Raw genomic sequence first — 13,893 nt, forward strand, 5'->3', positions numbered from 1 at the left:
AATCTTAGCCAATCAGGATGGATTATGATAAATTGGACAGATCCGTGTTGATAACATGACTATAGAAATACTGTGCACCAATGGTTATGATGTATGGATAAAATATGTAGGAGTACCGGTAATATACAAAAATGGTTTGCAAAAAAGCCTCATGGAGAATAATAGATTTGGGGCAGAGGTTTGGCTTTTGCAGGCATGCAGGGAGTATGTGTGCACAGTTTCGCAACGACCGGACAAACGGTGCGGGAGATTAGCTGTTAAAGGAAAGAGCATATTTTGAATTAGCAATTTCTAATCACTGGAGCATTTTTGGGGATTTCTTGTCCACATTTGGAGTTACACCATGAACTACACAACCCAAACCTCTACAAAAGTGGTCTTACCCTTTAACAGACAAATGTACACACGGACAGACAGGATGCAAGCTTGTTCTGCTCTTTCAAGAGGGTATCCCCTCTTGCCAGAGGAAGCAGTACTACTTATCAACCAGTAGGTGTCCAACAACTGTACATCTGCTAGTTTATATTGTATTAAGCTCTACCCCAGTGGTCGGCAACCTTTGAGACATTAAGTGCCATGTTATTATTTTCTTGATAGTCAATGCTGTTTGTCTATTTTCTTCTTTTTCTTTAGAAATATTTTATATCTAATTTAATATATCAGGATGTAATGATCATTAGACTCAATACGCCACCTATCTCCCAGACTCCCTCCGCAATCAGAGTTAGGAGTTTGAATGGATGTAGAATTATGTGCAGGATGTAATTTGCATACAGATACAGATGTTAGGGGACTTCATTTAACTGGTGTTTTTTTTATACAGTATAAGAAAAAAACTTCTCTCACATGTGTGCCAGTGATCTTCCTCCCCTGTGTGCCAATGTTGGCATTATAATAATGTTGTATTCAGTACAATTTATTCAGTACAATTTGTTATTTTACTGTTGTGAGTTGTGATAATTCAGTGTGACATTAAGAAGTGACTCTCACTTGTTCCTCCAAAAAAGGTTTCTTTCCAGATTGCGTGACTCACACGGGGCATATTCCTGTCAGAATGCTAGTTCTTCTCACATGGGATATGTTCACATGGGGTATATGTTCCCGTCAGAATGCTAGGTCAATGGTTGCTTCCAAGAACAGGAGCATCACTAACAAACACAGTTGCGTCAACGTTGAACAGAACATTGACATTTTAAAAACTATTTTCGGCCTGTCATAAATTACTAGACAATCACTCATTCTGTGACGCACACATTAGCAGGTGTTTCCCTGTGGCTTGATCCAAGTGGGATTTTTTTCTCCTCTACTTTTCATTTCCTGTGTCATGTTCCACTAGGTCCTCGTGCCATATTTGTTAACAGCACTTTTATGAAATCGATCCATGTTTATTTTAATTTTGAGAAATTTTATAATGATTATGAAATACCAGTAAGACTCCCTGAGGGCGAGAAGCTACCTCGTCCTTTAGGGTGTGCACGCATCCGCCTGGGTGACGGCAGACTGCTGGGCGAGCGCTGGCGCTATTTGGCATGGGGAGGTCAGATCAACATATAGAATTAATTCTGTACTGGCTCCATATATGGAGTATGTCCTTTTTTTCTTTTTTGGCTTTCACCTTTATTTTATATATTTTTTATGGAGGGATAGAAAGTAGGCTGACAGGAAATGGGGAGAGAGATGGGGGGGTGACATGCAGTAAAGGCCGTCGGGATCGGGAGTCGAGCCCACGGCACACTGCCAGACTTGATTACCAGCCAAGGTGCCTGGACCGCTGAGCCACGGCCCAGGCCATGGAGCGTGTCTTGAGTGTACAGGTTTTGATGAGGTCAGATCAACATAAGGATTGTCAGAACAGGTCAGCTCCATATGGAGATCTAAGGGTGTCAGCAGGGGCAGTGTCTTGAGTGTACATGGTTTGATGAGGCTCCAGGGAGGGCCGGGCCTTAAGTTTCGGGCCTGTTGAGAACTCTCGTTTTCGCCCGCTGCCGGGCGCGGCTGCACTGATAACTTTGGGGCGGGCCCGTCTAGAGTTTGTATTAAATGTTAATTAACAATCTGTTATTTATTAACATTTAATATAAGTTAATTAATACGTCATTTGGTCTTAGAATCAATGACCTAACTTGCTCTTTGTTCTGGTCATGTTAGAAGGAATGCCTTTATCTTTACCTACATGTGTGAATTCCTTCTTTCTGATAAGGATGGGAGTAAAGAGCTGATGCTTACATTTCCCACCAAATGAAAGGGCAGGGTCAAGGAAGGACCTCCACTACATTGCTCAGCATGTGCCAAAAGCCATAATGATAAGAGATAGATCTGCATCACCGCCTGCTTTGACATCATAATGAAAGATCAGTGCCAAAGGCACGGTCACCCCTCTGCTATTTCTGGTTTCCCAAAAAGACTCCTTTTTTTTACTGGAATTATTGTGGAAAATGACATGAGAGAACATCTGAGAGGGTTTCCAATGATTCATGCCCTTTTCTAGTGCAAAATGTGATGCGGGTATTTAACAAGCCTCCAAGAGATGGTTTTAGAAAGGGGGAACGGAGGGGGGCGACGACAAATACTATCAAACTCAGAGACACTGCCTTAAAAGACAGTGGTTCTCAACATGACCTCCAGTAGTCCTTGAGGGCGTTCCACAGGGTGCACACCTAAATACCTGCGGTAGTCTCACCAATATTAGAGCAAATGACACAACTACAGAATGTTCAAAAATGACTATTTTTAATCAGAATTTCACTGTTGTCTCTATACATTAATTCCTTGCTTTAAGCTTCTGCCTCGTCATGTTTCCAGGCCAAAGGGGGTTACAGTGACTAAACTTGTACAGGCCAAGCATGTATGAGCTTCAGGCAGTGCTACTCGCCAACCAGTAGGCTTACTGTAGACTGCAGATTTAATACATTTTCATTGCATTTAAATTGGATTGGGAGAGATTCAAAAGTGAATATATTGCATGCATATATCATGGCGTTTCGACAGGTTTGATTCCTCCCCTCCAAGAAATGATAAAGAGCGAGGACAAAAACCTACTCTCATACACAGTCAAGTCGTCGTTGTTACTGTCAGTGTTAATATAACTTTGAGTGTGCAAATGTAACCAAAAGGACCCTTACACCCGCAGAATTACAGAATTAAGCGAACACTGAGGATTTTGCTGTGTCGGCTTGTGGATGCTAGAACGTAGACTTTCAAAGCAGATGGAAAATGTGAGTGTATCAAACCCAAGACTGTGGAAAACGTTCCGGCCATGGTTTGAACATGTCTAATTGAAGTAGACAGTGCTTGACTTCAGAGACACAACCATTCCATTTTCTGTACATATTATTTCACACAGCAGGCATGACAGCATTTCAGGCCAAGAATAAATAAATCAACATAAAAAAACAACAACGTAAAGGTGTTGGAAAAAAATAAAAAGAACGCCAGAGGAGACTTTGCACAGGCCATCTCGTTTAACAGAAAGCAGACGTCAACGTTTGAGAAAGAATCCTAAATACAGTTCTGAGAGAAACAAGAAAGGTTTCTGCTATCTCATAGTCTGACAGGTCATAATTTTAATAATTGCAGCACAAAATGAGTAGCGAAAGCAAGTCCAGGGGTGGCAGAGGTGACTGTTGCAGACACATGTTGCAGTAAACTAGTGTCCGTTCACAATTCACTAAGTGGTGGCCGGTAGCTCTAGTGTAGTTTGTTTTTACATGAACCACTTCAACCCTACCTTGTTGACTACTACTCCTTGGTTAGTTGGTCCGCTCCTCTTTTGCCACTACACCAAATCTCTTTACTGGGAAAAAATTATTATCCACAATTAAGCTCACAATGCATCACATTGCAAATTGGCAATTTTTTTGTGACAGAATTTGGCTATTTTTGCCAAATGTTCATCCCAGAATAGGGACGTTATGTAGGGTTCATGTACTGTTGCATAGTTCCAAATGTATTTCTTACCCGACCATATTCTTGCCAAGGTCCTCTATACAAGCACTTAACACAGTGCTCCGCAAGAGTATGCTATCAAACATCTTTGGCTCACGTCACCCCTGTAAATAAACTTTTCATCCACGGCACAGCTGAATAACATTGTTTCTTTATAGCACCTTTTGTCATATTAATGGTACGTACTGTAAATTATGTAAATCCCCCAAAGACACAATATGTCACGGGGAAAACTGGAGAGAATATTTTGTTTCCATTAGGACAGACTGAGAATAACTTTTATACTTACAGCATTCCTATTCTGGGGTCCACAAGCTCACACGGCCCGCGTCACAACGTACGTGATGCATTGTGAGCTTGTTTGGTGAAGACTGTTAAGACTGTAGGCTGGAAAAGAATGCACAGTTTAGTTAAGTACAGTTTAACTCAGGTCCATTTACTAAGTATAGAGGGTCTAAGTGGTTAAACTGACATGACAAAGTGACATGATTGATTGGTTCCATATATTATCAAAGTATTCTGAGGAAGACCTGGACTTGCGTCAAAGCACCCTATAGCGTGCCACGGCACCCACTTTGAGAAGCCCTGGGTCCAGGGTCAACATTCTCTACAACAGGGGTCTTAAACGTTTTGCAAAGCAAAGCAAAGCAAAGTTCTTTGTTTACCCAGGGTGAATGGACTAAGCTCGAGATGCTTGTTTACAGCCAGACCCTGCTCATAGAACATTTCATGGTAGGGGTTCAATGCCTTGCTCAAGGGCACTTCAGCGGTGGTAATTTGAACGTGCCGGTCCGGGGATTCGAACTGGCGACCTTCCGATAACAAGACCGCTACGCAAACGGCCACCACTGCCCCCAGGCCAAGGACCCCTTAGCTGAGAGAGAGATGAAGCAGGGAACTCCACTACGTATTGTATACTATAAAATTGTGGCTTCATAGACTTGCTTCATCTATCAGTGTTGGATTAATGTTAATGTGAATTTTCAGACATAACTTGACCTTTGGCTCTGGACTTGGTCTGCTCTTTTCCCCCCTTTTACACCAAACCTCTTCACCGAAAACAGTAGATCTACAAGCTCACAAAGCATCGCAGTGTGATGCGTTGTGAGCTTGTAGATCTGCTGTTTTTGGCAGGTCCCCCCCAGAATAGGCATGCTATAGGTTCATGTGGTGCATAAATTAGGAAAAAGTATACATAAATCAAACAAAAGATTTGGTTGCCCCCCCTGTAGTAACTTTGACGACCCCGGCCCCTAGTAGTCCCGGATCCCCTGGTGAAGACCCCTGCTCTACCAAACAAGGTTGTATTCACAAAAAATATAGGACCGAATACACTATTCGGTTCTGTGTAGCAACACATGGGCAAAAGAACCTCACGTCTACAGCGTGAACCTCTGTCTTTCTCCTCAGTTCCCGCGCTGTTCTGTCGGGATTTCCTCTATTTCCTTTCTGTGCATAACGTGATTAGCGAACGTGTCAGGTCCACTAGCATGAAGCTCATGCCTATAGTGCCTCCCCTTGCCTGACAAGATGGGGATTCATTTCATGTGAGTCCCTTTAAAGCGGATTCTGGAGTATTTCGAGTAGCCGCTGTGCATTTTACTTTTGAGGATCATGCTTTTATTCCGTTCAGTCTGTTTCCAACAGTTACTAGGACTTCCATGTTCATTGCACTGGACAGCCTCGCCAGGTTGAACCCTGCAGCACATGCTGAGCCTTTTATTGGTCGTCCCTTAGGTGTACGGACCGTGGTGACAGTCCCCAGACCTGGCAGCGTAGAGCACGCACGCACGCACGCACGCACGCACGCACGCACACACACACACACACACACACACACACACACACACACACACACCTGCACGCACACACAAGGCACTAGGGCTTCAACTATCAATTATTTTCTTGGGATAAACCTGTTATATTTAACATAACAGGATTAATCGTATAATTGAGGATATCATTTTTTTATTTTATTTTTTTATTATATAAACACATTTCCTTTGTATAATTGACTAAACTAGAGTGGTGCCCATTGGGTGCTTGGAATGATGCAAGTTGGAAATGAATTCCCCACCCAGTTATTATGTGTGTCCCTTTTATGCCCATATATGGAGTTCTTTGTCAGGCATGCCCAAATGGAGTCTATGCAGATGTCAGAATGATGTCAGAACAGGCCAGCTCTTATACAGTATGGAGATATAGGGGTGATCAGGTCCAGAGCCCGGGGAGAGGCCTTTTGTAGCAGTTCTGGACAACCGTGGGCCCAACCGACACGACACCGGGCACTGCACTCCCTGTGGGGGGGTGGAACACGTGTGTCGAATTTGAAGTCGGCGTGGCGAACGGTTCTCTTTAGTGAATTACAGCCGTACACACAGACAGTACAGACAGACAGACATACAGAGACGTGGTGCATTTATACAGTACATACAATGGTTTTCATCATCAGATTAACCACGAGCCTATTGTGTAGTGTAGATAAGTTATTTTCACTGTCTTTGAAAATCGTTTTTATTGTGTTTATTAAAATAGATTATCTTTGCGAACGCCAGTGAGCCTTTACTATGAGACCCAGCAGAACATGTCTGCACGCACGGACATCGCACGCACACACGCAAAAAAGAGAAAAAAAAACTATTAAAAAAACTTAAAAAAAATAAAACTTAAAAAAAATTACAAAGAGAAAAAAAATCTCTGTGTGTGTGTGTGTGTCAGACTGCCACAATAGCTGCGTTCGCTTCCCGCGTTAACGCGTCTTACTTGCTGTAGTAGATTAAATGGATTAGTTCGATTAACTGTTGCACACCCACAGGTGACGCAAGGCAGGCAGACATACTGAGGACCCACTGATAGTGCATATAACTATCCTACATGACTCATTGTATGCGTCCATGCTCTTTTCCCAGTGGAGGCAGCACTGTTCCTCTAAGTCTAACCTAACAGGCTGTCATAGTAGCTGTCCTCGTAAACTTGGTCATACTGGCCCAAACAGCAGAGCTCATGGTCTGATGGGAGTGCACCGGCCCTGCTGACTCATTGCATAAGGCCAATAAGCAAACGCTTGGCCTTAAACCCAAAGGGTCTCTCCAGGTCCCATGGTATAGCTTCCAAAGAAAGCACTCGCATGTTAGTAATAATCAAACTATCCCTTACATGTGCGGTGTTACGTGTCCTGCATCCATACTTGAGACCACTTCCAACTTAGATGTTACAGGATTACTGTAAGGCAGCAGTTCCCAAACATTTTTGGCCATGCACCCCCTGTTACCTCCAGACCTATAGATGACGCACCCGCCCACATGGAAATAAAAATTGCATAAGCTATATAGAGACATATATTCCCTATATATCTACATATATGCACATATGAGCTTGAATATGGAATATATGTTCAGCATATATTGGCATAATATGTTAATATATTTAAAATAAAACCATAGCACCACCATTAGCCTTTTCATGTCGCGCACCCCCTAGAAGGCGCTCGCGCACCACAAGGTTCAAGGTTCAAGGTGTTTATTGTCACATAGATGTATTGATTGATTGATTGATTGAACATTTTATTAACAGTTTGCAGAATTACAGTACATTTCAAGCACGAACTCAATACAAAGGCTGTTAACTGTGAGTGGACGACCCAATTAAGCATTACACTTGTTTACAACAGGGTCCACCATGTTCAATTCATCAAAGGTACAGGCCAGCATTGTGAAAAACTTAGGTTGGGTGATGCTCCACAATACACATAAGTGAAAAAGTAAAAAAGTAAATAATTAAATAACGATACTAAGTATATAGTATAAGATAAGTATAAAAGTTTTAAAAAGTTTAAAGAACTCAGATCAGTATACAAGGCCGTAATACCATGGAATGTTCAATGTTCATTTAGGCTTGTTAAGCAGCCTTACTGCCTGGGGGAGGAAACTGTTCTTTAGTCTGCTTGGTGCACGCACTGCAGTGGTTTGGGAACCACTGCAGTGTAAGGCATCGGAATGAGTCCATTATAGTCATATTATGCAATCGCAGTTGTGTTTTTGCGCAACCCTCATGCGAGCCTCTGATATCTCAATCTAGAGAGAAAATAGTTTATAATGTGCTGACATGTTTGAATCATGTAATTGCCATCAATCATGCACATCAATATTTGAACATTTGTGGTCAATTATCATTACATCAAACACTATTATTCCCATCATTCTCGTTGTCAGTAGTGTTGGTGAACATTAGCCTAGAACTAGAGACTGGTGTGCGTGCGTGTATTGTAGGGCTACAATATATAAACGGTTTGGCCAATATTAACAGACATGATTTATATGACATCGATATTGGCAATTATGCAGCCGATGTATCCAGATTTTTAACCCTAATCTTGCCTATTTTGGGCATGTTGTTATAGATGAGAATTTTATAAAATGAAAGTGACACACTGTCAATGCGTCACGATGCAATGCATTGTGAGCTGGTAGAAAAGCTATTTTTGAAAATCTTTGGATATGGCAAGTGGTTAAATAAAAAGAAGTTCAGTTAATACCCATTCTTGGCGGGAACCCCTTTTGGTGTTCTAACCCTTCTGGACGGGAACCCTTCTTGGGGTTCTGTACATGTTATGTACAGTATTATTATTTTTTTATTGATGCTGCTATATAAATATTTGAAGTTTTTCAGAAAACATTTTCATAATATTTATTTACTTGTTTGCTTGTTCAGTAGTTTAATGTTCTTTTCATATAATGACATTTAATATATATTTAGTTAAACTCATTTTAAGTTATTGACAAAGTTATTTGCATTTATTTTTTATCTCTGCCAGGACGGAACGTCCGGGAGGCGGAGATTATGTTTTTGACCATTGTCCGTCTTCTATGTGTGGGTCTAACTAATCTCCGGCACCAGCTGGGCCAATCAGCATGAAACTTTGCATGCACACTCCCAGTATAGCTAGGCCAGGGAAGAACCATCCGTGGATTCCTCGGATCATGACACAACTCCCCATGTAGGTCCACGTCAACTTTAATCAAATCCAAGACTTTCACATTTATTTCAAGATTTTGCACAACATATTGTATCGTATACGCGTCAAAACATCACATATCGGTGGTCTAGGACACAATATTTCTGGCATTGGTCGGGCTCTACTCTTAGGGTTTCACAAAGTAGACTCCTCTGCTTTTCTTGAGTTTTACAGGCAGGGTCTTTTAAATGTGCCCTCATTTAAATGTGGAAAGAGGTCTAGGTCGTCCCTGTGGGACCAAAAGGGAATTTGGGTCAGAGAAGAAAGAGGGCCGGGGGCGTTGAGAGGAATAATGTGAGACGCTCTTCCAGTTTGGGGCCAAAGATTGTTATTATATCAACATATCTATGCAGTCAGGTGAAACGTCTACAAATCCATGCAGTCAGGTGGAACGACTTCCCCAAAGAATACTGTATACCCCCCCAATGTTTAATTTAAGCAGTTTGCTAGATAACAACAACATGGCTTCGAATGAGCTTGCTGCGGATAATGCTGAAATGTTGCCTAACAATGTTAGAAACGGCCTTGATACTTGATACTGACATTTTGAAGGCATCACATCAACATGACAAATCTGTTGGGTTTGTGTTATTACACTATGAAAAATGATACCTTGGTCTTTTGCTAAAAAAAATAAAAATAAATTAAATAAATACAAAATTAGAAGGCGAGGGAGTAGGCATACTTTTCCATGATGACTTTTTAATTTGCAGGAAAATTCAAATGAAATCACCTGGTCCCTGAGCAAGGTATCTGTGCACGTCTGGATTAGGGAGGTACAGTATAGGCCTTCAGAGAGAGCCTCAGGATTAGCCCTGACCCACCCCTGAATCACGCAAGAGGCCTCCCATTATTCTCTATTTCCCTCACTCTTAAGCCTGCCTCTGAGAACAGCGATAATTATCTGACCGTGCAGGGCCCTAAAGTGGATCCAGAGGGAGAAAGGAAGCACTGTACCTCTCCGTTGCACCTAATCCAAGCTGTTGTGTCCTGCAAACCATTGCACGATGGAGCAAGAAACGCAGACATCTGCCAAAACCTGGCTGCATCTTCACTCACATCCTACTATAAATGCGCCACATCTCTGTGTGTGTGTGTGTGTGTGTGTGTGTGTGTGTGTGTGTGTGTGTGTGTGTGTGTGTGTGTGTGTGTGTGTGTGTGTGTGTGTGTGTGTGTGTGTGTGTGTGTGTGTGTGTGTGTGTGTGTGTGTGTGCGCGTGTGTGTAATGCACGAAACTCGAGAACCGTTCGCTGCAGCTCACTTCTGCGTCATCTTTGGTGTAGAACGTCAAGTGCACACCCTTGTTCATTGTATTTGCAGTATTAGACTGGGATGTTGGCATTATCCCCAAGTCCTAAACCTCACCAGTATTAGACTGGGATGTTGGCATTATCCCCAAGTCCTAAACCTCACCAGTGAACCCAACACCAGAACTGTCGTACAGTAGTATTGAACTTACACTTGAATTCACCCAAAGCTGGCCAAGCTTATGAAGAAAGAAATGTTGCTGCTATACTACCTGCTGACCTGCAGAGACCTGAGGAGCAGTATAAATATATCCCTATTACACGAGACGAGCATCGGAGAAATTGGACCAGACAGCAATATTAGCAGGGGGCTTGAGGGCTTTTTCATGTCTTAGACTCAACAGTACAGTAAAACGACGGTAGCTGCAGGTTATAGCGTCCGCGAGGAGGGAAGTATAATAGTCAGACAGAATGAACTTCATGGTGGAAGCCGGTCAGACCCTTCAAACATACAGGTATAGACCTTCTGGCTCATTCAAGACAACGACACCTCCAAACAAAGGGCCACTGTTAAAACAATTACTGTGCATAAAAAGCTGCAGTTTGCACAAGCAAATGAGACATCCCAGAGGGAAACTTTAAACACCCTTGAAGCAAAAGACCAGCACATTGAAAATCATCTCCTCCCCTTGGGAGTCTTTGCTGCCTTATAAAGTACTCACCTATTCCTCACACTAATATCATATTACACATTTCTGGAGGACTAGTGGACATTTTCCACTGATGCTGTTTCTTTCAGATGAGGTGAAGTCGAGGCTGTCCTCGCAATGTTACATCGTTAACTCTAAAGTAGATGTTTTCAAGAGATGGGCTGAATGAAAGTATGACAAAAGCACATGTTACACTAACCATGGACCTGCACTATTAATTCGTTTATGAATATAATGTAATGCATGTTTGATTGTAAAAACTGAGTACAAAAATATATATATTTATTTTGCTTTTTTGATAGGTGTCAGTGATTGATGACCTGCTGCAAAGATGAACTAATCTATCAGTATTGTAGTTCAAACCAGACAGAGTTACGACATTTGTTGATCTTGCCGTAAGAATGAACTAAGCTATCAGTATTCGTTCGTACCAGACCGGTTGAAAAAGAGAGTTATGGCATTCTTTGATCCATGGTTGATGTATCACGCATGCTTCATCAACACCCATTATGAGGTTTCAGTGGAACTATACAGTAGTGTTTGGAACGTATGAGCATTCCAAATCAACTGTGAGTTGTTTTTGGCAAGACAATAATTGAACATCTATGAATATTATGACGGATGTCTCTCTCTCTCTCTCTCTCTCTCTCTCTCTCTCTCTCTCTCTCTCTCTCTCTCTCTCTCTCTCTCTCTCTCTTTTAATAGCTCTGGTTCAAAATTCAGTCCACTGTGTTAACATATTTTCTACTAAAAGTCCACCTGTTTACATTTCACAACTGACTTTGTGTCAGTTCTCATTCAGTATGCATACAACACAGCAGTGACATTTTGAATTTTTGAAACACTACTCCATATGAAGTCTGAGATCATGCTGTGCAAATGTTTATGGCGGCAGTGGCTCAGCAGGGAGAGTGGCCTTTGGCTCCTGGGTTTGTGGCAAAGTGTCCTTGAGCAAGACCTTGCGATTAGCGCTGAGCAGCTCGGTTGGCACCTTGCCTGGTTTCCGCTGTCTGTGTGCTGTGAAAGGGTGAATGTTGTGAACTTGTAGATCTGTTCTATTTTTGATTTGGGGGGGGGGGGGGGGGGGGGGATCTCTAAAGGAAATAACTTAATTACCAGCAAATCGAACCCTGGTAACACATTGTAAAGTGCTTTGGATAAAGTGCAAACCATTATGTAACTCTCCCAACAAAGTCATGTTGAACAGTTTAGCTTCTTGTCCTGGGGGTGTACATAAGAAATAATCTCAGTTGCTTCTACTGTAGATGCAACTAGTTCAAGGATAGACAGTTCTAGCATTTTAGTAGCCAATAAAAGAAAAATAAATCTACAGTACAAGTTAACTACGTGTTTCTCCCAACTTCCAAGAAACAGATTTGGTCCGAGAGGAAGTCCCTGAAAGTCTGTCAGCACGTATGGTATAGTGCCCGCTGTGATGTCTGCATAAACACTGTTCATATCTGCCAAAGGATTTAAAACCATATAATGCCTGACAACATGTTGAGTTGTGCCACTTAAACATACTCTTGAAGGTGGAACCGTAACCACAGAACCACTGAAACTGTCTCCTAATCATCAATCAGCGGACATGTAGGGCAAGGATTGGGTCGAAAGAAAAAAAAGGAAAAAAAACTCAAACTGCATCAAATTAATTCATGATTCACTCTAAATCAGCAAAATAATGCTTTGAGTATTATTTAAAGGCAAGGGTGAAAGTTATAATGGAAACTATATGTCAGTGATGAGGATGGCATGAGGCTCAGCCCTTTTCGTTATAGTGCTTTACAGTATGCTGTATAGTGCTTAAAACGTAACCTGTCGTTCCTTGGCTTGGATGCTAAACACAAAGGCCCTCATTTATCAACCGTGCGTACGCCAAAATATGGGTGTACGCCGAAATTACCGCAATTTTCGGCATTTACGATTTGCGCCAAAGATTGAAAATGATCTTGTGCCAAGACAAAACTCACGTCTGGTCGGGAGCTGTCGTACGCTTTGTCCTCACCTGTTTTTCTGTCGTAGAACAGCGGAGCAGCATTGTTTGACCAGCTGAGAGGCTGTCACAGGCATCGAAACATATGTATTCACTCCTAAAATGTTTATATAAAACTGTATAGGTATATATGGGCTAAATACATATAAGATGTGTCTTTGTGTCATATGAAATTAGTAGGAGATTTCCAACTTTACAAGTAATTATCGCGCAATTAAAAACAATGTTGCAAGTTAGATGCTTAAGCCATTTAAACAGTGTTTTGCATGAGCGCATACATGCGAGGATTTGGGCTGTCTGTGCTGAAATATTTCCATGACGGGACGTTGGAGAGTACTATAGGCTAGTGCAGTGCTGCAGCTGCGGAGAGTCCCAACGTGGTAGCCTACTGTAGCCTAATCTACAGCAGGCCGATGTCTTTCTGGAGTTACGGTATGTGCAATCTCCTCCTCGTTTAATAAACCTGACGCGTCGCTCGAATGCCAAATGTACCGTGCCAGCGCACGTGGGAACCGCATCGGAGATATAGGTAGGCTACCCAGCCAGCCCACCACCACCAGTGCCCAGCCACTGCAGCGACTGCGAGGCAATCTAAATAGTCTGTCGAACGTGCGGTGCATGGTCAGTTGGTCACGGTCACGGACGGACCACAGTGATAGAGAGAGACAGACAGGACAGGAGGAGCACCTATGCAAAACAGCAGCCTGTGTGTGCCTATTTGTTATTTAATTCATGGTTCACAGGTTCAGGTTTTCGTTCACCAATATATCTTGTTGTATATTAAATTAAAAAGACTTTAATAATTGAATATACAACTAACAACACACAGTGACAGTTGCTTGCAAATTGCTATATGTGCGTGCGTGCGTGCGGGGGGGGGGGGGGGTGATGCGGGCAGCAAGGGAAGTGAAGCGAGAGGAGAAACAGACAGCGTAGTCCTACAGCTTTATTTAATTCATGCAGGTTTATTTATTTAAGATACAA

This window comes from Electrona antarctica (genome assembly GCF_951216825.1).
Source record: "Electrona antarctica genome assembly, chromosome: 18".
NCBI lineage: Eukaryota > Metazoa > Chordata > Actinopteri > Myctophiformes > Myctophidae > Electrona > Electrona antarctica.